This window comes from Neoarius graeffei, chromosome 19, assembly GCF_027579695.1.
Source record: "Neoarius graeffei isolate fNeoGra1 chromosome 19, fNeoGra1.pri, whole genome shotgun sequence".
In the NCBI taxonomy this organism is placed as follows: Eukaryota; Metazoa; Chordata; class Actinopteri; order Siluriformes; family Ariidae; genus Neoarius; species Neoarius graeffei.
In genome coordinates this window covers 17,168,244-17,193,875 of record NC_083587.1, presented here as the reverse complement: position 1 = coordinate 17,193,875, position 25,632 = coordinate 17,168,244, and the positions used below count along the sequence as shown (strand labels likewise).

Genomic DNA, 25,632 nt, shown 5'->3' with positions numbered 1-25,632 from the left:
GTGCTCATTCTCAGCTGTTGAGTTCAGAAATGGTGTCACGGGGCAGATAAACACTTGGAAGGAGGTCAGCAGTGTGGCTCAGTGGGCGTGCTGCTGACGGACAGAAACTCTGCTTGATTATGGAATTCACTCAGATGAAACAGACGCTATGTAAAATACCCATCCTACTGTATGTCCTCGACTGCTGCTCAATCTTAGTGTACCTGTCGTGAATTTTAATTACTAGCAATTTCAAAAGATCACGTATGATACCAGTGGTTCCGTCATGTAACGTTCGTCATAAGCTCTTGTCAAGTACGCATGGGTTTTAAGTCACTGCTCTGTCAGTCAGGCATGGTTAGAGACATGTTGCCTCCTTCATGGGCTGTTCCGGCACCGGTAGTGATGCACAGTTGTTGGCTTGTCCAATTGTCTGGGCTGCAATGGACTGGTCACTGACCCCATGTTGCAAACACCAGTCTAAGATAACACATTATCAACCGATCTGCTCATAAGAAATAGAAGAAACATTTACACTTACTCAAGCTGATCTTTGGCTGGATCGAGTCGAAGTTTAGAAAAAAAAAGAAAAAAGGCACCATTCATCATCAGTGTCGCACTTCTCAAGATTGAATTGAATCACTGTCCTGAATCCGCGTGCCATCTTGCAACAAGTTTTACCTCCAAATAGCCCAAACTATGTCAGACAGATTTTATCCTGTTTACGGTGGGCGTTCCCACTGAGAAAGAGAAATCAATCGAAACTGAAAGAGTGAAAGTGATTATCATGCTGTTACCATCCCTGTGTCTGAAATCGCTCACTTGTTCACTACTCCCTACTCCCTATATAGGGAATTACTATATAGAGAGGACTATATAGTGAGCTCATTGGTAAAATGAAAGAACGCTTTTGGACACTCATCCGTCACGCTGGTATTTACGTCATTACTGTCGCACAGTTAAAATGTGCCAGATGAGCCAGCTGGTGGGTTTTGAAAATAATAAATACATGCATGTATTTTTGTGATAAATCCATATCATACTGACCGCATTTCCCACATTAATAAATACAAAGTACTTTGTGTCTGCTGCATCTTTCAGTTTTTTTTTTAAATCAAGGCTGAATACTTTCTTCTCTGCCGCTGCCTTTTATTAAATCAAATTTCAGACTTGTAATTTGATTTCTTTCAGCACGACCACAATGCATGATGGGATATATTGCTTTGGTTCGTGACCATCGGTTGTATACTACTTTTCGTGATGCATTGTGGGATACTTTGAGTGCACTATATAGGGTGTAATAATCCTCACTATCATTTCGGACAGCACTACAAAATGGCGTCCTCACTATATAGTGCCCTATATAGTGAGTAGGGAGCGATTTCAGACACGGGGCATGTGACCAGTCTTTTATGAATGTGTAAGTTTGCGCTCAGCGCTCCGACCCTGGTGCAACCGAGTAAGGTGACAAGTTTTATGTTTCATCTAATTTAGGAACTCTTATATTATTTGGCAGTGGGCACATAGGAAAGTGTAAAGTATAAAGTTTCTGTCAATATGTTTGTCATGCTTGTATGATAAAAAACTTGCAAAGATATTTATCTCAATACATGACCTACTCATTCTAAACCTGTTGAGCTTCGCCGGCGAAGCTCTCGACCCCAAAGTATAACCAAATCTACTTGCACATAATGCCATGAAATAATAGATAGATGCCATAAAATAAAGATCTATTACAAGTATTCGATCTATATTTATTCAACGTGTTCTGAAGTTATTTGACTGGGAACTGGGACTCTCGACCCACAGAACACTGCTTGTTTACTTGCATCCGATAACCCAGAATCAACGACTGTACGCCACTTCCGGCCGGCAATGGCTGCTCCCCGTGGTTCTGCCCCCACGGGTAATTCACGGAATAAAATTGTCCACAAAAGTGCTTTTACTGTGGTTTTTTTTTTTTTGACTGAATGTGTGCGTCTTTTGTCTATAAGTAATACATAAAGCACAATTAATGTTGTAAGCATGACCAGTACCGCTACACTTTAATCAAGAGTGGTGAAGCTGAACTGGGCAGACCCGTCTGCTAACTGCTAATCCAGAGTCATGCTCCCAAACATCAATAAGAATAAGACGAATTATACTGTTGAATTCAGTGACGCTCTTCTTTAATGTCGGTATCATAAATATTTTAATCTGAACATTAATTGAGAAACTTAAAACATATTATTCCACTCTGATTCCTCAGAAAAGTGTACAGTGGCGCAATTCATCATCATATCAACATCATAAGCTGAGGTTTGCTATAATGAGATGTTTATTATCCTTTATGGAAGGAGTCTCCAGTATCAGTGCTTTGTAACAGTCAGAGGTGACGCTTTCTGATGTTTATTGATTTTGGAAAATATTCATCGTCAGGTTGGTAACTGTATCACTGCTTCGTCACACTTACGTGTAGATCAGAGTTTTTCAACCACTGGGCCCCGACCCACTAATTTTTTTTTTTTTCAAGTTGAAGCTAATTTTTACTCATAGTAGGGTAAAATTGCTGGGTTGCATCCGATGTCACATCATCCACCTCATTAAGCTCCGGTCACACTACAGCTCATGTTGCTCTGCGAAGGTTTATCGATGAAAATGAAGCATTTTGATGGCAATATATATCTCATCTCATTATCTCTAGCCGCTTTAACAGGGTCGCAGGCAAGCTGGAGCCTATCCCAGCTGACTACGGGCGAAAGGCGGGGTACACCCTGGACAAGTGGCCAGGTCATCACAGGGCTGACACATACTGTAGACACAGACAACCATTCACACTCACATTCACACCTACGGTCAATTTAGAGTCACCAGTTAACCTAACCTGCATGTCTTTGGACTGTGGGGGAAACTGGAGCACCCGGAGGAAACCCACGCGGACACGGGGAGAACATGCAAACTCCACACAGAAAGGCCCTCGCCAGCCACGGGGCTCGAACCCGGACCTTCTTGCTGTGAGGCGACAGCGCTAACCACTACACCACTGTGCCGCCCGGCAATATACATGTGAGCTAAAATTTGGGGTCACACAGCAGGTGAACACTTGACTTTGTGCGCTTGAGTCTGGCGCACCTTGAGCGGCTGCGCTCGCTCACGGAGCGCATTGTGTGTGTGCTTGGGACCCGGTCATTATAGGAAACATCTGATACTGATTTGAGCGCAAATCAGCACACATAGCTGCAGAAACTGTTTTCACAGAAGCTTTGCGAAGTATCATCATTATCAAGGTCATATTTGTTTCTAGTAATGTTTATAACACTGTTTAAATACTCGCTTTTGTAAAAAAAAAAAACACTTGGAAGACGCTCTGGACGCTTACAGTAATGCCTCCATGTCTGAGGGCTATAGTTGACCTGCTAACTTTAGGACTGCAGTTGTCATGAACAGTTTTGCACTCAAGTCTCCATCAATGGACAGTTTATAACTTCAACAAAACACACTTCATGTTAAACTATAATGAATTTCCTGGTTTCACAGTTGTATTTTATGACTCTATAGGACACGGTGATAGAAGTGAGTTATTTATAATCACGCTATCTGTCATCACCCAGATGAGGGTGGGTTCCCTTTTGAGTCTGGTTCCTCTCGAGGTTTCTTCCTCATGTCATCTGAGGGAGTTTTTCCTTGCCACCGTCGCCACAGGCTTGCTCATTGGGGATAAAATTAGCTCATGTTTAAAGCCTTTAGATCTCTGTAAAGCTGCTTTGCGACAATGTCTGTTAAAAGAGCTATAAAAAGAACTTAAATATCACGCCTGCTAATAAACACTCTTCTTGCACTTAGATCCGTCTACCGCTGTCTATCTTGTAGTGTCCTGATCCCCAGATCTTTAACCCAGCCACATATAAAAAGTTGTTCTCCTCCATGCTCTTCCAGGTTTTCATCTGCGTGTCCGTTTAGAACGATGTCTGCAGCACCAGGTAGTTTGAGATGTCGGGGAACTCAACAGATGGATCATTTTCCAACTTGTAGGAAAAATCCTTCTTTGTTAGCGTGTAAGGATCTAATCCCATTGAGTGGTTTCTGTATCCACTTCTTTTGAGTGTGCATCTTGGTTTTAATAACGTGCTTGTTTTCTGAACACAAACATGGCAATAAGTTCTTGTGTTAATGGACCAGACTCCACTTTTGGATCATTAATCGCTTTTGACTGAGAATGACCCGCATGCATGGTTTTATGTTCACTTTTGGAACATCCATACAGTTTTAAATACAACACCTACAATTACAAACAGTTTGTTTTTAGTGCATTTATTTAATTCCTGGGCTCCCATCTGTAACAGGGAGTGATGTCGCATCCCATTAATACACTTCACAGTAGATTATTAGATTCTAATAGAATAGATGAGCCAAAATAATTGGGGATCTTTTTTAATGGGCCCCGACTCGTTACAAGTATGAATAGGTGGGCCTTAAAGTAGAAAAGGTTGAGAACCCCTGGTATAGATGATTTTTTTTCTGCAACATCTCGAGACAGTGTTCTCTTCCTGACAGAGAAATCAGTTATTAGCACATTCTCTAAAAAACTCATACTCATTTTATTCTGTTATTCCAAAAAAAAAAAACACTGCAGAAAGAGAGAAAGATGATCGGATGAAATGTCTACGCTGATAATCCATCTGATACGGCAAGCACCGGTTCCTGAACTGAGCCAGATACAAATCTCAAGCATGACTCCTCGTTCTCTCTCCATCTTTCTTCTCTCTCTTTTTCTCTGTATCTTTGTGTCTGTCTGTCTATCTATCTTTTTGCTTTTCTCTGTCTGCCTCTCTCTCTGACTCTTTTCCTCTGTCTGTCTGTCTTTCTCTCTCTCACACACCCTTTAAGAGATCAATACTCTCTGTAGGTTTGTCAACAACTCCTTAAGGCTAAAGTGACAACTGGCCTGAAGGCCCAGTGCACATGCTCAGGGGGGTGTGTGTGTGTGTGTGTGTGTGTGTGTGAGAGAGAGAGAGAGAGAGAGAGAGAGAGAGAGAAGAGCCCCAGTAGCATCTGCCAAGTCACCCACACAGACAGCTTGTGCAACAGCTTTAATAAAACACACACACACACACACACACACACACACACTGAATGAATTGGCAGATTGTATCATTCAACAAGAAGGACGCATTCGAGTTCAGCACCGCTGAATGGCAGGATTGTGTGCTTCTTTAAAATTTCTTTAAAAATAATCAATCAAATCAATTAATTAATCCTTTCAAAAACGTATTTCCAGGAAGAACTGTTATAACCAGACATGTCCTCGAGTGGAAATAATTTCCGACATCTTTATCCAGATTAAAATTAAAAAAATAAAAATCCTCTGTAGGAATATGGAGTCACAGGAGTGGCATAAGAAAGAATAAGAAAATAAATGTTAAATTAATACAAATTAAAAAAAAAATAGGAAAATAAACATAGAAAAAGTCAAACAATTGGAAAATAAATGAAGAAATAAAAAGAATAGAAAAATAAATGGAGAAATAAAAAAGAAAATAATTTATTTTCTTTATTGTTTTTGCTATTTCTTATTGCGTTTCCTTTTTGTTTTTTCTTTTTCCCCCTATTGCTTTTTTTTTTTAATTGCTGCTTAACGTAATGTCAACTGTCACCATCTCTAAACTAGAAGATCCCTGGTTCAGGCCTCAGCTTGAGTTTACTTTTATTCTGGCGCTCTATCAAGTCATACGGGCTGCAAGGGAAAAAAACCCTCAAACAATTCAGTTCGTTCATGTACAACCAACGTACGCATTTAAATCCAATGAAAAATAAATACAATTAATTTTTTCAGTCTAATTTCATAATGGAGATTAATTTCAGGATTCACTGGTTGTAGTGATGAGAGAGAGAGACAGAGAGAGAGAGAAAAGGCATAATTAAATTTCTTCATTTAGATCTTGCACATTTTCAACAAGCTGGAAATCTATGTAATGTGAAGCAACTGCAGGAAATAAGGATTTGAAGAAGTGTGTGTGAAGCAAATCATGACACACAATACAGAAATAACGGTTGCCTCACAGCAAGAAGGTTCTGGGTTTGAGGCCAGCGGCCAGCGAGGGCCTTTCTGTGTGGAGTTTGCATGTTCTCTCCGTGTCTGTGTGGGTTTCCTCCGGGTGCTCCGGTTTCCCCCACAATCCAAAAAAGACATGCAGTTAGGTTGATGTGGGGCGGCCTTGGGCTGAGGTGTCCTTGAGCAAGGTACCTGACCCCTGACTGCTCCCCGGGCGCTCTGGTGTGGCTGCCCACTGCTCTGGGTGTGTGTGTGTGTGTTCACTGCTTCAGATGGGTTAAATGCAGAGGATGAATTTCACTGTGCTTGAAGTGTGCATGTGACGAATAATAAAGGTTTCTTCTTCTTTCTTCTTCTTAAAATGGTCCAAGCCCGAAACAGAATTCTATGTTTTCAACATTTTCAAACCGTATCGAACAAACAAGGAAAGAATGATAATACGGTATTTGATAGTTGCATTAGCATTACACTGGAGCTTCTATATGCAGTGTCATACATATTATACAAAAAAAAAAAGGAAAGTGACATGATAAAGGCTCGGGGTGTATGATCTGGCAAAACAAAATCATACTGTCATACATTTATCCAAATAATGTCATATACAGTATATACGTGTGTGTGTGTGTGTGTATGTGTATATATATATATATATATATATATATATATATATATATAATATCGATATTTACATTTACTCCCAGTGAAACACCAGTCTCAGCCTCACACACTCAAAGCAATTTTTTTTTGGCCCACTTTTCTGGTCACAAGCTTCAGAATGTTGAAAGCTGTAGTCTGATTGGTTTTCTCCAACAAAATCTCTTCATTTATTTTTTTAATAATTACAAATTGACTGGAAGCAGACTTGAGGTTATATTTTTTTTCCCATTTTTTCACTGTATTTCTTTAATTTTAAGACATGAGTGTTATTTTTATAAATTAAATAAATAATAAAAAATAATTATTTACGTAGACATTAAATAAAGTAAAAAAAAAAGTCAAAGTCCTTTCCATGCCAGAATCTGGTCTTCCCAGACAGTCTCCTGTCCCAGTACTAACCAGCTCTTTAAGGCGTATGGGTGCGGCGCCGATCTCCGTTTCGATAGCCCTCGGCCTCTCGCCTGTACAGCTAGGGCTACAGTAGGGGGTGGGTCCTCTGGTAACCGCGAGAGTTTGACTTCCCTACTTGCATCTGTTATTCCAGCGTGCCTTGCCAGACGGTAGTAGGTACCATTTTTAAGATGGTCTTTGGTACGACCCGACTGCAAGTTGATCTCCCGGTCAAGAGGTGGACACGCTAACCACTAGGCCAACTCACAGTATTAAATAAAGTATCTGGGGGTTTTTTTTCATGCAAGTTTTTTTCAGTTTTTTTTTCATGGCAGCTTGTTGTATAACCAATGTATCGTGAATACATATTGAAAATTCTCATGATATCATACAAAAAGTATCATATGTGGGGTTTTTTTTCATCATATCTCCCAGTTCTAATCTCATTACTGATGTAAACTTATCACAATATCAATACGGGAAAGAGGGGCATAATAGGCCCCACACTTTTTAATTTTTAAAATTATATGGTATAAAGGACATAACTTTATTAACAGTGTAATAAGCACATAATTACAAATTAACTGGCAACAAATCCAATTATAAAAGTGCAACAGTTTTCCAACAAGTAAATATTTTTACTGTACAGCCAATTCCTCACAGGTGTGGGGCAATAAACCCCGAGGAGAAGAGTCCAACTTTTAATTGCCATTTCATTTTACTGGGTACAATTATTACACATTCCGACTGGCTCCGGAGTAATCGGCAATCATGTCGGACATGCTGGTGATAAATCCCATGTGCTTACACTGAAGCAGGGCCGAATACCCTGCTTTCCCTTACATTAATACACTCCCCGGACACTTTAATAGGAACTTGTTCTTGATTCTAAGATCCCTGTTCTTGGCTGCGGGACTGGAACCCAATGTGTTCTTCTGCTGTTACATGCTGAGATGCTTTTCTGCTCACCACGGTTGTAGAGAGTGATTATACATGCATTACTATATCCTTCAAAAAAAGCTCGAACCAGTCTGTCCATTTCCCTCTGAGCTCTCTCATCAACAAGGCGTTTGTTTCCACCCACAGAACTGTCGCTCAATCACTCACCCAGTGTTTTTTGTTTTTCGCACCATTCTGTGTAAACTCTACAGACTGTTGTGTGTGAAAACCCCAGGAAAGAGATCAGCAGTTTCTGAAATACTCAAACCTGTATTTCATCTGGCTCAAACCAACACCCATGCCACAGTGAAAGAAAGTCACACAAAAATTGAGATCACAATTTTTCCCATTCTGATGTTTGAACATTAATTATCTGAAGCTCATGATTTGTATCTGCATGATTTGATGCGTCGTGCTGCTGCCGAGGGATCGGCTGATTAGAGAACCGCATGGGGATGGAGGGGTGTTCCTAATAAAGTGGACAGTGAGTGTATACTGATACTAGAGATGGCATGATATAACTTTTTCTTTTTCTGAAACCTATCTGATATCGCGCTATATAAGAACTACTAAAGAGTTAAGAGTTCACGCATATAAATAGAATAAAATCAATCCGAAAGTCTCTTTACACTCATTTCCAGTTGCCAAAAATACATTTCTTCCATCCATTTTTTCATAACCGCTTATCCTGTACAGGGTCGCAGGCAAGCTGGAGCCTATCCCAGCTGACTACGGGCGAAAGGCGGGGTACACCCTGGACAAGCCGCCAGATCATCACAGGGCTGACACATAACCATTCACGGTCAATTTAGAGTCACCAGTTAACCTAATCTGCATGTCTTTGGGGGAAACCGGAGCAAACCCACGCAAAACATGCAAACTCACACAGAAAGGCCCTCGCCAGCCACGGGGCTCGAACCCGGATCTTCTTGCTGTGAAGCGACAGCGCTAACCACTACACCACCGTGCCACCCAGCTATCCATCCATCCATCCATTATCTGTAGCTGCTCATCTTGTCGTACAACGTTGCAGGCAAGCTCAAGCCTATTCCAGCTGACTACAGGTGAAAGGCGGGGTACACCCTGGACAAGTCGCCAGATCATCGCAGGGCTGACACATACAGACACAAACAACAATTCACGCTCACATTCACACCTACGGTCAATTTAGAGCCACCAATTAGCCTAACGTGCATGTGAGGAAAACTGGAGCACCCGGAGGAAACCCACACAGACACGGGGAGAACATGCAAACTCCTACATAGAAAGGCCCTTGTCGGCCGCCCAGGACCTTCTTGCTGTGAGGCGACAGTGCGAACCACTACACCACCATGGAATTCAATTCCAGTCTTTATTGATTGTTACAGAATCTGATGTCCAACAATCCACCATTTTTACGAATTTATCCATTCACGCATGCATACTAGTATCGGCTCGATACTGCTACTAGGAGTCTTGAACTGATCTACACAGCAAATCCTCAGTGTTGAATTAACACCCAGAGTGTTCCAATTGGACCTATATAAACACTCTGGATGTTAATTCAACACTGGGGATTTTGCTGTGCACTGAATTACACTGAGCACTAATCAGGATTAAAAGCATCTCATCTCCTCAATAACCTTAAATGTGACTCGCTGCATAGGAGCTCAGAGCTCTAAATCTGAGGATGTGGGTCTGATGATAAAAGCTGTGCACATGCTTCCCCATGGAAACAGATGAAGGAACTGCACAATACAAAGAGAAGTGCAATAATAATAATAATAATAAAAAGGGTGGAGGTTGAAGAAAGCAGGACATCAATAATGAGATCCATGGTGTGATGAGGTTTAATCTCTGAAGGTATTTTTTTTAATCAGCATCAATATTTAGTGATGGTTATGAAGTGAATCAATGCGGTTTGTATTTGTGTTTACATTCACGTGAGCAGATCCGAAGCTTCCCAGGCCTGCGCCCAGTGCGCGCGCTCAGCGCCATTTCAGTGCGCTGCTGATGAAGGTGTTCTGCAAACCGGAAGAGGACTTACAGAATTTCATGACATGCAATGCAACACAAAGCCTTCATGCTTTGTGTTTAACAGTTAAACACGTTTTCACACCGATGCCGCTTTTACAATAAACCGGTGTCCAGGATGAATGCGCGCAACATGTCCATCCAATCATATGTGCATTACTAACACACACACACACACACACACACACCATCCGTTCCAAGGTCATGTCTTACCTGTTTCAGGCTCTGTTTGGTCTCCTTTAGGTTTCTGTCTTTCTTCAAGCTGCGCTGCTCCGAGCTGTCAGTGCTGCTGCCTGGTATGGGATGCCAGATTGATCGGATTCACCCTTCCTTCAGTCTATTTTTATCGACTGAGAAATCCCGCAAACTGACAGACTCATCTCATCTCATCTCATCTCATCTCATCTCATTATCTCTAGCCGCTTTATCCTGTTCTACAGGGTCGCAGGCAAGCTGGAGCCTATCCCAGCTGACTACGGGCGAAAGGCGGGGTACACCCTGGACAAGTCGCCAGGTCATCATCACAGGGCTGACACATAGGCCGAATCCCATTTCACCCCTTGGACCAACCCCTTGGCCCTTCCCCTCCATTTTGCGCGTTCACGTGAAGGGGTAGGGGTATCCCAATCCCAGTTAACGCGGAGGGGTAGGGGAAGGGGTAGGGCTTCTGTACCCCTCCAAATGGAGATTTTCCTGGAGCTGACTCCGAACGAAGGGGTTTGAGTAATTTCCCACAATGCCATGCGGATTTCAGCAAGATTTCATGCGGATTTCAGAAAGATGGCGGTTCCCGCGGCGAAAGATTGTCATAAATGTATTTTCTCCATTATTTACGTGTTTTAAGTTGTTATCCAGAGGAAACACGCCGCTTGATTCGCTTTCGAGCTGAGAATGAGCAGCGATTTCTGAAATCCAAGCTGCTGCTAAAAAGCTTTGGGAGTGAGTATTGTTTTCGGTTGCCTGACTGCGTACGTTTTGTTCTGTTATTCTCGCTTTTACTGTTTACATGAGTGTTCTGACACCTCATTCTGTCGGATGTGGTGCACGAAGCGCCAAAGATATCCCATTCAGTGGTGTTAGTTAACAAATCACACCCTGCCAGCAGAGATTTCTGGTTCTGCCTCTGGCTCTGACTGTAGCGGCTGGTCGCAGCCAATGACGCATTTGGTCGCGTTTTGCTAACGTAAACGCTGACGGAGGTACGCGATGACGTATGCGGTCGTTGAAGGGCTATCCCAATACGTAAGGGTTGAATTTCAAGCCCTATCCCTTGTAGCTCAGTTTCAAGGGGAAGGGCCAAGGGGAAGGGGGAGGGGTAGGGGTAGAAATTAGAATTGGGATTGGGCCATAGACACAGACAACCATTCACACTCACATTCACACCTACGCTCAATTTAGAGTCACCAGTTAACCTAACCTGCATGTCTTTGGACTGTGGGGGAAACCGGAGCACCCGGAGGAAACCCACGCGGACACGGGGAGAACATGCAAACTCCACACAGAAAGGCCCTCGCCGGCCACGGGGCTCGAACCTTCTTGCTGTGAAGCGACAGTGCTAACCACTACACCATCGTGCCGCCCTGTTTCAGAGATTTCCCAGATCTGTTTTTCTTCTAATAAGAAGAATAACAACCATGATAAACGTGCTCTGTTTCAGAAATAATGTCTCTATTCCAAGTGCTGTTTCTTAACCTTATCTCAGACCTGGAATGGAAGAAAACATGGTGTTTACCCTCTACATATTTGATTAACAAAGTTAAATAAGTGTTTGTTAAAATGATCCATTGCATTTACCCTACCAAGAGTTTTCTGCAAAGGTTCCAAAAGGACATTGTGGTGGACGGCTCTTTTTGTCAACTGGCTCCAGAGGACCTTAATCACTTATTTTGGTCAGGTCCTCACTCTTGCATTTTTGGCAAGACCTTTGTGCATTCATTTCCGAACATATTCTCACCAAAATATCTCTCTCTCTCTCTCTCTTTTAATCATGTACGGTATTGTTTGGCTTTTTCTCGTACTCTGTCCAAATCCAACTAATTGCACATTATCAACTTAATACTAGCTAAAGCACATATTCACAAATCAAAAATTTCCAATTTGAAACCCTCTTTTATTGTGTGAATAGAGAAACCAAGCAATACATTTAAAACCTTATTTTCTTAAAAAAAAAGAAACCTTGGATTTACGTGTACTCTTTATTTCTTTCCTGATATATTTCTGTGATTTCTGCCTGTATAGAACCCCCTAGCATTGTCTTTGGTGTTCTCTCACTGTATTACTTTGCTCATCTCATTATCTGTAGCCGCTTTATCCTGTTCTACAGGGTCGCAGGCAAGCTGGAGCCTATCCCAGCTGACTACAGGCGAAAGGCGGGGTACACCCTGGACAAGTCGCCAGGTCATCACAGGGCTGACACATAGACACAGACAACCATTCACACTCACATTCACACCTACGCTCAATTTAAGCTGTGTTCACATATATACCGGTACGATAGTGGTATAACTGTATCGATACAAAGTATACCGGTACAGTTTAGTGCATCTGTCCACACTAGCGAGAAATGTTTGCGGTTTTCTTTCACGGTAGTTGAAATGCGCGTGCGCGAAATGTTTCCATGGTTACCGAGTAACTTCCTTCCGAGAATATGGCGGATGAAACAACATGTGTGTGCTTTTTGTTGTCAATGTACAGTCTGTATTTCTGGTGGTCATTTATTCAGTTGAATCGTATAAAACGCGCAAGGTAGTTGAGAAAGAAACAAAGAAAATGAATCTCCCTTTCTCCCCCTCACTTTCTCCCTCTTCCCTTCTCTTCTCCTCCCTTTCTCCCTCTTTCCTTCTCTTCCCCTCCCTTTCTCTCCCTTTTCTCCTCTTCCTCCCTCTCTTTGCTCCATGTAGCTCCACAGTCGTTTTGAACCATTTTGACATTTTATTTACAGCTGGAAAGCACGGGCGTATTGGGGGCGGCACGGTGGTGTAGTGGTTAGCGCTGTCGCCTCACAGCAAGAAGGTCCTGGGTTCGAGCCCCGGGGCCGGCGAGGGCCTTTCTGTGCGGAGTTTGCATGTTCTCCCCGTGTCCGCGTGGGTTTCCTCCGGGTGCTCCGGTTTCCCTCACAGTCCAAAGACATGCAGGTTAGGTTAACTGGTGGCTCTAAATTGAGCGTAGGTGTGACTGTGAGTGTGAATGGTTGTCTGTGTCTATGTGTCAGCCCTGTGATGACCTGGCGACTTGTCCAGGGTGTACCCCGCCTTTCGCCCGTAGTCAGCTGGGATAGGCTCCAGCTTGCCTGCGACCCTGTAGAAGGATAAAGCGGCTAGAGATAATGAGATGAGATGAGAAGCACGGGCGTATTGTATTGTATGAATAACCCGGAAGAAGTAGGAATGGTTCATTGCGCTTGCGCATTATATTTGTATCGATACAGAGCCGCTTCATCTGTCCACACTACAGCGAAGCGCTACAGTACTGATACTGTACCGGTACGAAACCCATACATTTGTGGGTTTCGTACCAATACAGTTATACCGCTACAGTACCGGTATAGTTGCTAGTGTGGACAGGTGTTGCGGTACGAAAGTAGTTTCATATTGGTACAAAATCCCTAGTGTGGACAGGGTATTAGAGTCACCAGTTAACCTGACCTGCATGTCTTTGGACTGTGGGGGAAACCGGAGCACCCGGAGGAAACCCACGCGGACACGGGGAAAACATGCAAACTCCGCACAGAAAGGCCCTCGCCGGCCACAGGGCTCGAACCCGGCCCTTCTTGCTGTGAGGCAACAGCGCTAACCACTACACCACCGTGCCGCCCGCATCTATCTGTATAGAGGATATTTCATGGCTGCATTAAGATACGAAGTTTATCTTCAAGTAGTGAGCGTAGATATCATGAGTGAGAGAAGCGAACGAGCGCAACACAAGAACATAAACTTCATTTATTTTTTCGCAGTCCGGGTTCCATCAAATCGTGCGCTCTGATTGGCTCGTGAGAGGTCCAGAATCCTAGCTGGGGTGCCCGTGATCCCCCCCTTTGTCGGACCATACATTTTTTTTCAATAGCCGCATAAGAATATTAAAAAAGCGTCCACTGTAATTTTTCTAACATTTTTTTTCATGTCACCTCAGCCTCATTAGGGTTTCTATAACCTTGTATGGACTTCCTGTGGTTTGGGTGCGAAAACCCAGTTTGTGTGTGGGAGAGGCGGACGACCAAAGACATGCAGTTAGGTTAACGTGGGGCAGCCTTGGGCTGAGGTGCCCTTGAGCAAGGTACCTGACCCCTGACTGCTCCCCGGGTGCTCTGGTGTGGCTGCCCACTGCTCTGGGTGTGTGTGCGTGTGTTCACTGTTTCAGATGGGTTAAATGCAGAGGATGAATTTCACTGTGCTTGAAGTGTGCATGTGACAAATAAAGGTTTCTTCTAAAGTGCAGATATGTTAAATAATACACAGTGCGATATGAACATAAAGTGCGTGAAACGCATGCAACAGGCAAACAGTCCGAAACAGCGGGCAAAGTCGTAATCGAGGAAACAGGCAGGAGGTCAATCAAGGCGCAGACAGAATATCAGAGGCAAAACAATACAAGATCAAGGGACGTGAAACAGGAGTCGAAAAACCAGGAGGTCAACAAGAAAAGGGAACAAGGCTCAGTAAGGCACACTAGACGCGGTGTAATACTTTGCATCGTCCTTGCATGGGTGCAGTCCTTAAATAGCCCAAACACAGTTTATTGATTAAAGACAGGTGGTTTTTGTTAATGGCACGCACGCTGGAGCTCATTGGGCTCCTGCGCAGTCCGAGGCGCGCCTTCAGGTGCACGAGCCAAGGCGTGCAGGAGTGACACAGTTGTTCTTTGTTAACGGCGCGCGTGCCGGAGCTCGTTAGGCGCGTGAGCTAAGGCGTGCAGGACTGACACCGTTCTGCGCAAGCACAGCACGATCGCACTAGAAAGCATGTTCAAGCTGTCAGTGTAGCTGCAGTCTTTTTAATTGCAAATTATGAGTATTTGCTCGTGTTAATAATTCACCATGTCAAAACAAGCATAACTTTCCTCCTTCTTTCGACATGAAGAGAGGTAAGCAATTTTTTTTCCATCAAAGTTACATTTTGTGGCTTCAAAGCTAAGTTTTAGTGCTGTTTCTAGAACACAACATCAAGAAAATGTGGAAGAAACAGCAATATTGGAAGAGCAGGTTTCTAAGCTGCCTAAAACTAGCAATGGTAATTATTCTTTTGTGACATAATGTATTCAGGGGCAGCACGGTGGTGTAGTGGTTAGCGCTGTCGCCTCATAGCAAGAAGGTCCGGGTTCAAGCCCCGTGGCCGGCGAGGGCTTTTCTGTGCGGAGTTTGCATGGTGTGGGGGTGCTCCGGTTTCCCCCAAAGACATGCAGGTTAGGTTAACTGGTGACTCTAAATTGACCGTAGGTGTGAATGGTTGTCTATGTGTCAGCAGGGAAAAATTATTCTATTTAAAAAAAAAAGTATTTGGATCTTCACTTAGAAAAACAACTGACCAAAATATATAATTAAAGCATCAACAAAAAGAAACATTTGTTGACAAAGATGGAGTTGGAGAGTGAAAGGAAAACTTGTTTTCAGGTGTCTGGAGCGCCCTCTCGTGGTCACATGGAAATAGTGCAAGTCCTCAAAGCAACACTTGGCACTTCCACCATGTTGAGCTCCTCCTTAATAAATGATTGAATTTACATCAATTGTACATTTTTTCTATTATGCTGCTGTTTTATTTCTTTTTTGGATACATAAGTGAAAAAAACATCTGTGCACTTCTGCATTGTAGTTTTTTCTCCCGAATGCACTTCCTGGTTCCCGAGTTGTTTGCGACGAGTCTTTTTTCCGCGAGTGTTGGCGTTAATTACTAATCTTTTTTAATTTTTTTCTACAAATAATTTTCCAGTATCCTCTTTATTTTTTATTTTACTTTCACTTTCCTTTTTCCATTTTTTTCTCTCTCTTTTTTCGGAAGAACACCGAGACTGGAAGCTTTCTTTTTTTCTCCTCCTGTGTAAAGACCATAAGCGGAGGCCATCCACATTGGATCTGCTTTAATATCAACAGATCTTCGATGAAGGTACATGAATCTTTTCATCATGGCACACCTTCAGCCTGTTCAGTGTGCTGAGTGCAGGATATTTAGTCATTCTTCCTCCGTCGCTAGCGATAGCTTTATTTGTGATAAGTGCAGATTAGTTAGCTCTCTGACGGAGAAGATTGCAGTGTTAGAAGCGTGCATCCAGGCTTTAGAGAAGGTCAGTGAGAATGAGAACAGTGTAGTTTCTGTAGGGGAAAGTCTGGATGCCCTAGGTGGAGTTAGTAATCCCCCAACTCCGGCATTAGAGCCCTTACAGCGGGGCAAATGGGTGACGGCTTGGCGGCATAAGCGTAGAGCCAAAGCTACCACTGAGGCTCGCCCACGGGAGCACCACTCCTCTCCGCGTCACGTGTCGAACAGGTTTGCTCTCCTTAGTGATGCACCCACTGAGAAACCTGAAAGAGCTCTGGTTATAGGGGACTCTATTATACAGCATGTGAAATTAGCTCAGCCTTTAGGGGCACCAGCAGCTTTAGTCAGGTGTATACCGGGAGCCAGGGTGCCAGACATAGCAGGTAATCTTAGGTTCTTAGGCAAGCACAGGTTCTCAAAGATAGTTATCCATGCAGGAGCTAATGATATACGCCTTCGTCAGTCTGAGGCTACTAAGAGTAACTTTGTAGAGGTGTTTAAATTAGCGAAGGCGATGTCCGATGCTGTAATATGCTCTGGCCCTATCCCAATGGGGCATGGTGATGTAGCTTACAGCAGCTTACGGTTGCTGAACTGATGGTTGTCCAGGTGGTGCTCTGAAAACAGTGTGGGCTTTATAGATAATTGGGCTAATTTTGAGGGCACTGCTGGCTTGTTAGGGCGGGATGGTATCCATCCCACTCGGGAAGGTGCTGCTCTCATTTCCTGCAGCATAGGTCATAGTCTCAGAACAGGCCTAGTTAATTTCTGACAATCCAGAGCCAAGGCCAGGGAGCAGACGAACAGGCTAAACCGACTGTCTGCTAGCTGCACAGAATTGTCACTCAGGGTCCACTACATCGAGACTGTGTCTGTTCCCCGAGCTCAACAAAAAGGTAGAAATATTCAGAGAGTTTGCTCCAGTAACCTAATGAATATAAAATTAGATCATACTGACTGTACAGCCGCTGCCAGCACCTTTGATCTAAAGGTGGGGCTATTAAATATTAGATCTCTTACATCTAAAGCGCTAATGGTTAATGAACTCATTACTGATCAGGAGTTTAATGTACTTTGTTTAACTGAAACATGGATTAAGCCAAATGAATATATAGCATTAAATGAAGCGAGTCCTCCTGGATACAGTTACAGTGCCTTGAAAAAGTATTCATACCCCTTGAACTTTTTCACATTTTTCCACCTTACAACCACGAACTTAAAAGTTTTTTATTGAGATTTTATGTGATAGACCAACACAGAGTAGCACATAATTGTGAAGTGAAATGAAAATGATAAATGGTCTTCAAAATTTTAAACAAATAAAAATCTGAAAAATGTGATGTGCATTAGTATTCAGCCCCCCTGCGTCAATACTTTGTAGAGCCACCTTTTGCTGCAATTACAGCTGCAAGTCTTTTGTGGTATGTCTCTACCAGCTTTGCACATCTAGACACTGAAATTTTTGCCCATTCTTCTCTGCAAAATAGCTCAAGCTCAGCCAGATTGGATGGAGAGCATCTGCGAACAGCAATTTTCAAGTCTTGCCACAGATGCTCAATGGGATTTAGGTCTGGACTTTGACTGGGCCATTCTAACACATGAATATTCTTTGGTCTAAACCATTCCATTGTAGCTCTGGCTGTATGTTTAGGGTCATTGTCTTGCTGGAAGGTGAATCTCCTTCCCAGTCTCAAGTCTTTTGCAGCCTCCAACAGGTTTTCTTCCAGGATTGCCCTGTATTTGGCTCCGTCCATCTTCCCATCAACTCTGACCAGCTTCCCTGTCCCTGCTGAAGAAAAGCATCCCAATAGCATGATGCTGCCACCACCATGTTTCACACTGGGGATGGTGTGTGCAGGGTGATGAGCAGTGTTAGTTTTCCGCCACACATAGCGCTTTGCATTTAGGCCAAAAAGTTCAACTTTGGTCTCATCTGACCAAAGCACCTTCTTCCACATGTTTGCTGTGTCCCCTACATGGCTTCTGGCAAACTGCAAATGGGACTTCTTATGCCTGTCTTTCAACAATGGCTTTCTTCTTGCCACTTCCAAAAAGGCCAGATTTGTGGAGTGTACGACTTATAGTTGCCCTGTGCACAGATTCTCCCACCTGAGCTGTGGATTTCTGCAGCTCCTCCAGAGTGATCATGGGCCTCTTGGCTGCTTCTCTGACCAGTGCTCTCCTTGCTCGCTCTGTCAGTTTAGGTGGACGGCCATGTCTTGGTAGGTTTGCAGTTGTGCCATACTTTTTCCATTTTTGAATGATGGATTGAACAGTGCTTCTTGAGATGTTCAGAGCTTGGGATATTTTTTTATAACCTAACCCTGCTTTAAACTTCTCCAGAACTTTATCCCTGACCTGTCTGGTGAGTTCTTTGGTCTTCATGATGCTGTTTGTTCTTCAGTGTTCTCTAACAAACCACTGAGGCCTTCACAGAACAAGTATATTTATGCTGAGAGTAAATTACACACAGTAGGACTCTATTAACTAATTAGATGACTTCTGAAGGCTTCTGATTGCACTGGATTGTATTTAGAGGTATCAGAGTACAGGGGGCTGAATACTAATGCACACCACATTTTTCAGATTTTTATTTGTTTAAAATTTTGAAGACCATTTATCATTTTCGTTTCACTTCACAATTATGTGCTACTCTGTGTTGGTCTATCACATAAAATCTCAATAAAAAACTTTTAAGTTCGTGGTTGTAAGGTGGAAAAATGTGAAAAAGTTCAAGGGGTATGAATACTTTTTCAAGGTACTGTATATACACCAGCCTCGTCTAACTGGCAGAGGAGGAGGCATTGCGGTTATTTATAATGATTATCTAGGTGTAACACAAAAACCTGGTTATAAATTTAATACATTTGAAGTTCTTCATACTCATATAATGTATGTAGCCTTGAAAAATAGGTCTACCCAGTTAATTCCGTTACTTATTATTTACAGGCCCCCGGGGCCATATTCTGAGTTTCTTTCTGAATTTGCAGATTTTATCTCAGATCTGGTTATTTCCTTAGACAAAGCTTTAGTTGTCGGAGATTTTAATATTCACTTCGATAACCCAGAAGACCCTTTGAAAACAGCGTTTGTGTCCATTTTAGATTCAGTAGGGATTAATCAGAATGTCATAGGATCTACCCATAATGGTGGTCACACCCTCGATCTAATACTAACATTCGGGTTAAACGTAGAAAATATAGTCACACTTCCACAGTCTGAAGTTATCTCAGATCATTATCTCATCTCATTCAAAATATGTCTGCGTAATAATATATGCACCTCACCACGCTACTGTATTAAACGTACATTCACGTCAACTACTGCACAGAGCTTTATCAATGCTCTCCCAGAGTTATCATCTTTGATTGGGTCACTGTCAGCCCCTGCAGAACTTGATCAGGCAACTGAATGCTTAGAGTCAACATTCCGCCATACCTTAGATAATGTAGCTTCTCTTAAAAGGAAAATGGTCAGAGACAAAAAATTAGCACCCTCGAAAAGACCACTCGAAAATTGGAACGTAAATGGCATCAAACAAAATTGGTAGTGTTCCAATTAGCGTGGAAGGACAGCTTCCTGAAGTATAGAAAAGCTCTTAGTGCTGCGAGATCAACATATCTCTCCTCCCTAATAGAAGATAACAAAAATAATCCTACGCTACGTTCACACTGCAAGGCTTAATGCTCAATTCCGATTTTTTTGTGAAATCCGATTTTTTTGTGAGGTCGTTCACATTAACAAATATATGCGACTTGTATGTGATCCTCAGTATGAACGAAAAGCAACCTAAAAGTGTTCCGCATGCGCACTGCAGGATACGACGACGTCACACGCAGTGAGCATGGCCAGTGTTTACGGAAGTAAAACCGCCCGGTTGCGGTATGACCCATCCAATCTAGCTTGAATAGCTGCATCCCCCCAAATGGAAATCAGCTCCCTAACCTCTGCGTCCTTCCATTGAGAAGATTCAGAACCTTCACAGCCCGAAGCGTCCCTCGCACTGATGTCATGCGCAGGGGCGCAGATACGTTTTTTGAACTGGGGGGGACAAAAAACTGGGGGGGGACAAAGCTGCCAGCAAACCAACCCCAACCCCGATATGCCTGTCAAACTTGTTGTTAGTAACCATAGCAACCAAGCTCGAGCTTGCAACCTGTGCAGTCTGCGCAGCTCAACCAACCGAATATCAGTCTTTGTTTTGTTTTATGTGAGTTGTTGCAACTATGTATACACTGCTGTGCACCTTAATAAACCGAATGGTAATTAGTCTTTTGATTTTTCCGTGAGGTTTGCCTTATGCAAAGAAAGACAGCATAGACGTTTTTTCCTCCCTATAAGTGGGGGGGACCGAGCGAGGTGAATTTAAATCTGGGTGGGACGAGTCCCCCCCTCTATCTGCGCCCGTGATTATGCGCCATGTTGTTGTAACTTTTTTTGAGAGACCCGCCGCCTACTTCAGCGCAGAATAGTGACGTTTGTGGCTTGTTGATGGCGTGTAAGTCGGATGAATGCAACCTGGCGGTTCAGACTGAAGTCGCATATGAAAAGAGCGGATAGGAATCGGAATTAGCACCACATATCCAAACGGCCTGGGTTGGATTTGAAAAAATCGGATCTGTGTCGTTCATATTGTCAATAAAAGATCGGATACAGGTCACATATGGGCGAAAAGATCGGATTTGAGTCAGTTCAGCCTGCAGTGTGAACGTAGCCCTAGATTCCTATTTAATACTGTAGCAAAATTAACCAGGAATAAGTCCACTATAGACACATGCACACCTGCAGTATGTAGTAGCAACGACTTCAGGAATTTTTTTAATGACAAAATTGAGAATATCCGACAAAAAATTCAAACTACTAATTTAAGGTCAGACAAAGTAAGTGACCCTGTAGTTAACACTATAACTGTCGTGGCTCAGGTGGATAAGGTGCCATACTAGGGACCTGGGTTTGATTCTGACCCAAGGTAATTTCCTGATCTTTCTTCTGTCTCTACACTGTCCTATCCAATAAAGGTGAAAAAGCCCCCCAAAAATCTAAACAGTATAACTGTATCAGATCAGCAATTAGAACATTTTACTCCCCTTAGAGAAACTGAATTACTTTCATTAATCTCGGCATCAAAAACCTCAACTTGTGTACTAGATCCCTTGCCTACACGTCTATTCAAACAGATAATACCTGAAGTAACTGAACCGCTTCTAAAAATAATAAATTCTTCTCTTACGATTGGCTATGTACCCAAATCCTTTAAACTAGCAGTTATCAAACCCCTGATTAAAAAAACTGACCTTGATCCCTGTCAGCTGTCCAATTATCGGCCAATATCAAACCTCCCCTTTATCTCCAAGATCCTTGACAAAGCTGTGGCACAGCGGTTATGCTCATATTTACATAGGAATAACATCCATGAAATGCATCAGTCAGGATTTAGACCTCATCATAGCACAGAGACAGCACTGGTTAAAGTAGTAAACGACCTACTGTTGGCGTCTGATCAGGGCTGTGTCTCGCTGCTTGTGTTGCTTGACCTTAGTGCAGCATTTGATACCACTGATCATTCCATTCTTCTGGATAGACTAGAAAATGTTGTGGGAGTTAAGGGAACGGCCCTCTCCTGGCTCAGCTCTTATTTAACTGTTCGCTATCAGTATGTTGATGTAAATGGTGATTTTTCTAGACATACTGAGACTAAAGTTTGGTGTTCCACAAGGTTCTATCTTGGGTCCACTGCTTTTTTCTTTATATATGTTACCTCTGGGTGATATTATTCATAAGCATGGTATTAGTTTCCACTGTTATGCTGATGACACAAAGTTGTATGTTTCTGCAAAACCAGATGAGAGACACCAGCTTAATAGAATTGAGGAAGGTGTGAAGGACATTAGACACTGGATGCTTATTAACTTCCTTCTGCTTAACTCTGACAAGACTGAAGTACTTGTACTAGGACCACATACAGCTAGAAGTAAGTTTTCTGATTACACAGTAACTCTGGATGGCCTTTCTGTTTCTTCACGTGCAGCAGTAAAAGACCTCGGAGTGATTATTGACGCCAGTCTTTCATTCGAAACTCACACTGATAACAATACCTGGATAGCTTTCTTTCATCTCAGAAATATTGCTAAGGTAAGAAATTTAATGTCACTACATGACGCGGAAAAACTAGTTCATGCTTTCGTTACCTCCAGGTTGGATTATTGTAATGCCTTACTGTCTGGATGTTCCAATAAGTGCATAAACAAGCTCCAGTTAATTCAAAATGCAGCAGCAAGAGTCCTTACTAGAACTAGAAAATATGACCACATCACCCCTGTCTTATCCACACTGCATTGGCTCCCAATCAAATTTCATATTGATTATAAAATACTACTATTAACCTTTAAAGCACTGAATGGTCTCGCTCCACAGTACCTGAGTGAACTTCTGGTCCTCTAAAAACCCTAACTCTCGATGGAATTGTATTCCAAACTACTTGTTCTCAAAACTTGGTGGCTTTAATTTTCTCTTACTTTGGAATTATAATGTTCAAAAAACTATATATACCCTTAAAACCATCTCCCTTTCACAAGCAGATGCTTCTTTCCTGGTCTTTAAACACAATAAACACAACTTTCCCCCCCATACATGTTATATCTGGAGCAAAAACACAAAGCACTAATTTTGCAAAACTGGTTTGGTGACAGTATTTACCTGGTTAATCATCTCCTTAACTCTCGTGGTGATTTTCTGTCCTACTCTAAACTATTAGATATAAAATACCTATCACACCAAAGGAATACACTCTAGTCTTTGAGACTATCCCTTCTGGTGCTGTCTTGCTTCTACAGAACTCTTTACTTGAACCTTCTTTATTACCTTTAAATCCTGCTGTTACTGAGATTTCCCAGATCTGTTTTTCTTCTAATAAGAAGAATAAAAACCATGATAAACGTGCTCTGTTTCAGAAATAATGTCTCTATTCCAAGTGCTGTTTCTTAACCTTATCTCAGACCTGGAATGGAAGAAAACATGGTGTTTATCCTCGACATATTTGATTAACAAAGTTAAATAAGTGTCTGTTAAAATGATCCATTGCATTTACCCTTCCAAGAGTTTTCTGCAAAGGTTCCAAAAGGACATTGTGGTGGACGGCTCTTTTTGTCAACTGGCTCCAGAGGACCTTAATCGCTTATTTTTTTCAGGACCTCACTCTTGCATTTTTGGCAAGACCTTTGTGCATTCATTTCCGAACATATTCTCACCAAAATATCTCTCTCTCTCTCTCTTTTAATCATGTACGGTATTGTTTGGCTTTTTCTCGTACTCTGTGTCCAAATTCAACCAATTTTACATTATCAACTTAATACTAGCTAAAGCACATATTCACAAATAAAACATTTCCAATTTGAAACCCTCTTTTATTGTGTGAATAGAGAAACCAAGCAATACATTTAAAACCTTATTTTCTTAAAAAAAAGAAACCTTGGATTTATGTGTACTCTTTATTTCTTTCCTGATATATTTCTGTGATTTCTGCCTGTATAGAACCCCCTAGCATTGTCTTTGGTGTTCTCTCACTGTATTACTTTGCTCATCTCATTATCTGTAGCCGCTTTATCCTGTTCTACAGGGTCGCAGGCAGGGCCGGAGTGGGCCCTGTTTTCAGTCCGGGAGTTTAATTCACATTCAGGCCACTTTGAAATGGAGGAGGAATTTGAGTACATTAAAAAAGATAAAACAAATAACTGTTCTTTCACAATGCTTTTTATTTGGTTTAAATTCAGGTAAACTTCACTTCACTTCACTTTAACAATATAGGTTCTCGCGTGCATTTGAACCAATGCTTGTGCATTACATGCCGCATACGCCTCGAAAATAATGGCAAATCAACAATGCTGGCGTACTCAGCAACCGGCAGATAAAGCGTGAGGGCGCATTAGGCAACTCAAAAATGGTTAAATGAAATGTAGGCTAAAGCAAGTGTTCGATTCTGCTTAGAATATTGGCATACGCATACACCTCTTCTAAGTTATATATTTAACAACAATTATTTAACATCAAATATGACTTCTAGGCCTATGTGTTCATAACCACAATGTGCACACGCCTGTGGAAATGCACGGTGTGACAGCGAGATGAAATAGGCTGGATGAGGAAATAACGCGCAACAGCACATTTGGGACCTGTTCATCTAAAATTGTTAATAACTGGGATGTAAAGCAATGTCTGGTTCTTCTTAGAATTAAGACATACACCACATCTATACCGTGTAAATTGCGAGATTTCACATGACATCAAAAAGCTGAATTGACATCGCAAACTATCGACACATTATAGGCCTAGCATAGACTGATAAAATCGACAAACAGGGTTATCATACTCCATATCTTTCGTAACCTACCAGCTGGTCTTGAGAACATATCTGTCAATTTGGCACATTTTGCTGCCACCTCCTTCCTTTTTTTAAGCTTCGCCCTTTCGGTTCCACCTGGCCTCTTTCTGCCCTCCATCACTGATGCGCGCTGTTTCGCGCCAATGTTGTTTAAGTTCCCCGCAATACAGAGGAGGAGTCTTGGACCAAACCGACTGCAATAGAGGGGAGGGGAGAATTTCCTTATTTGGTAGCGCCTATTTAATCTGCTGCGATGCTGTCGGCGTCTGGGCTGCCATGTGAAAATGCAGAGTGCAGTTGAATTGATGATTAATGCAAGAATAAGATCAGTGACCAAAATTAGTGAAAATTATTTTCCCCATAATCCAAGCAGGCCACCATTGATGGTTTGGGCCGGGGATGGTCCCGGCTAAATATAGGGCCACCCCGGCATTGGTCGCAGGCAAGCTGGAGCCTATCCCAGCTGACTATGGGCGAAAGGCGGGGTACACCCTGGACAAGTCGCCAGGTCATCACAGGGCTGATACATAGACACAGACAACCATTCACACTCACATTCACACCTACGGTCAATTTAGAGTCACCAGTTAACCTAACCTGCATGTCTTTGGGGGAAACCGGAGCACCCGGAGGAAACCCACGCAGACAACATGCAAACTCCACACAGAAAGGCCCTCGGCAGCAACGGGGCTCGAACCCAGGACCTTCTTGCTGTGACGCTAACCACTACACCACCGTGCTGCCCTGTAGTACTTTGCTGTTTATTATTCTTAATAAATAAATAATAATTAAAAAAAACTGTACAGCTGTCAATTTACATATAAATGATCGTTTTTAGCTGTTGCAAATCAAATCAAACGGGCCTGTTCGAGTCTTTAACCAATCCTATATCGAGTTTGTTCACAGCCTCATGAATATTCATCGCCGTCCCTCAGCTTCTCCAAATCTCTCACTTCCTGGTCTCGTCCCATTCCTCCACCATGGCATCCTCGCTCCGG

The 25,632-nt window shown here is 42.5% G+C and overlaps 1 protein-coding gene across 3 annotated transcripts in view; it reads right to left on the bottom strand.

The window, feature by feature from the left end:
- The window catches only part of pkia (cAMP-dependent protein kinase inhibitor alpha), a 76,050-nt gene that overhangs the window by 18,957 nt on the left and 31,461 nt on the right, over positions 1-25,632 (bottom strand). For 2 of the 3 annotated variants that reach the window (XM_060899749.1, XM_060899751.1), the window contains exon 1: positions 10,223-10,311. The exons of the other annotated variant lie outside the window; for it this stretch is intronic. The gene's annotated coding sequence lies outside the window, so the exon portion shown is untranslated. Of the gene's footprint in view, positions 1-10,222; positions 10,312-25,632 lie in introns of those variants that run through there. 3 annotated transcript variants of the gene reach the window in all.